Consider the following 2,536-nt stretch of genomic DNA (forward strand, 5'->3'; position numbering starts at 1 on the left):
GACATGGAGATCTTTAGCCTGTAGAAGTGGAGTTTTAAATGAGACATGATAACTTTCTTCAGGAATTAAAGTTCAAATGGGAACTGGTCTGCCAAATAGAATAGTAAGATTCATTTTCTGAAAGTTTTAACACTGGAACTCAGTGACCACTTAGAACATTTTATACAGAAATCCTATTCATGTACAAATTGGATTATATAGCCTCTTATGTCCTTCTCCACGATGTTATTTCATTATACTACATTTTTATGTATCAACTATAGGCATGCAGTTAATGCCTTGCCTGTGATGTGTGCCCAACATAATTAGGCATGTCACTTTTATTTTTTAGAAAAATGTATAGCTTTGCTAAAATAGAAATAAAACAAAAGGGAAGAAATGGATTTTCAAATTCTTTTCTATTCTTTTCTTCCTACCCCTTTCAACTCCAAATCAGCAGGAACTTGCACTGCCTACAATAAGAAGTGCCTGCTTTCTGAAGATTTAGAAGTTATCACTAGAGCAGGAGCCAAAATATTTTTTGTGTTGATGCTATTCAGTGAAATGTCAACCTAGAACACTGGTACTTAAATTCATATGATTTCCTTTGGTAGCAAATTCTCTGGCAAAATACTTAATAATTAAAACACTCGGGTGCTCGCTTTGGCAGCACATATACTAAAATTGGAATAATACAGAGAAGATTAGCATGGCTCCAGCACAAGGATGACACACAAATTCGTGAAGCGTTGTGTATTTTTTTTTTACTCTCATTGAATTTGGCTTAAGGAAGGAGTAACATACACACTCAAGTGCATATCTTACCCTACAGGAAGGTATGGGGGAAGGGGATAAAAATGGGGGATGATAGAAGTCAGAACAGATTGGGGGAGAGGGTAGTTAGAAGCAATCATTTTTGAAAAGGAGCAAGGTCAAAGTAGAAAATACAATAAATGGGGGATGGGATGGAGGGAAATACAGCTAGTCTTTCACAATATAATTACTATTAAAATGTTTTGAGTAACTACACATGTACAAACTATATTGAATTGCTTGTCTTCCCAGTGGGGGTGAGTGAGGAGGGAAGAAGGGAAAGAATCTAGAAATCAAAGTTTCAAAAATAAATGTTAAAAAATAGTTTTTTTTACATGAACTGGGAAATAAAGTACACAGGCACTGGGATATAGAAATTCATCCTGCCTAAGTTAGGGGGAATGGCAAAAATATAAGAGAGAGCAGATTAGGGAAAGGGGTATATGGTAGGCTTGATATCTTGGGGTGTGGATAGGGGAAAGATGGAGAGAAAATTTATAACTCAAAATCTTGTGGAAATGAATGTTGAAAACTAAAAATAAATAAAAGATTTTAAAAAAATTAAAAATACTCTGAAAATCTTTGAACTCATTGATTTGGATGTGATCATATCTCTGAACTCATTATATTTGAATTTGTTCCTTACATACCCATCTTGTGTGACTCCCATTCATGTCTTTCCATAAGTTGGTCTCAGTTTCTCCCACATTCAAGATTCTGTTTTTTTACTTTCTCCTCACATCTTGAGGATCCCAGTAAAGCATTCAAGCTGATCACCTCTTACCATTTATTCTTATTTTCTGACAAGTCTATCTTCTATTTTGCCTGTGTATTGCTCTGAATACATCCTTTCTTCTCTCCAATTAGAGGCTGTCCACACCATTCACCTGTTCATTGATGTTAGCATGATATTCATTATTTTTTCCTCTGAAATTTGTGTTTTCCATGACTTAGAACCAATCAGTAATACTGGTAACATATTAATGTTAAAAAGTTGGACCTTTGTAATGGCAAGCAAAGAAGTAGTTAACCCCTTCTTTCAGCTGTTTAATTATTCAACACCTTTTTTCCGTTGAAGTTTCTTTTAAACCTTGCCTATGATTACATCAAGTCTTTGTTAAGGAACAGAACTTGTGAGCCCCTTTTGAAAGGAGCTAATGACCATATATAAGGAGAAGGCCAGGCATGAAGAGAGCAGAACTAAGAAGAGAACATTTGTGGTGGCAGAGTTGAGAAGGGAAAAAAACAACAACAACTTATGGTATCCCTGAACTCTTTTTGTCTGTTCTGTGTGTGTTGATTTGTGTTTGTAATACTTTGTACAGAAGCCCTGGGACCTTACTGGAAGCCCTGAAAGAGGATTTTCTTGTCTTTTTACAGAAGTCCTGGAGCAGGGTTTTGGTGGCCCTGGGACTATGCTGACAATTTGTGTTGAGTTCTCAGACTTTGTGGGACTGTGTTCATTTGACAGAAAGAAAGTGAATTGATGATGGTGCCGGCAAAGTGCATGAATGTTGTTTTGGCTCTGTTAAGCTTTGTCTTCCCAGAAACAGAAACTGTGAAGGACTTCAGGTGGACTTCACACTGTGAGCTTCAATATAGAATGGAAACTGGACAAGCAACTGGATGAGGAACTGAATGAGAAGCTGGAAAAGGAGCTGAGAGCTGCCTGCCTTTGAATCCAGGTACCAGTTGGGTAGATTCAGGCAGGAGCTGGACCTATGGAAGAGGAACCATGGAATCT

General features: G+C 37.0%; 1 non-coding gene across 1 annotated transcript; it reads left to right on the forward strand.

Moving 5' to 3' along the window:
* Window positions 1-633: 633 nt before the first annotated feature.
* LOC138145733 (U6 spliceosomal RNA) lies at window positions 634-740 on the forward strand. The gene has a single exon (XR_011164297.1). It is a non-coding gene; the product is annotated as a U6 spliceosomal RNA (small nuclear RNA).
* The last annotated feature ends 1,796 nt before the right edge of the window (window positions 741-2,536 follow it).

This window comes from Petaurus breviceps, unplaced genomic scaffold (genome assembly GCF_028583685.1).
Source record: "Petaurus breviceps papuanus isolate PSGF00001 unplaced genomic scaffold, PetGlider_PUasm1.0 90743, whole genome shotgun sequence".
NCBI classification, from domain to species: Eukaryota; Metazoa; Chordata; class Mammalia; order Diprotodontia; family Petauridae; genus Petaurus; species Petaurus breviceps.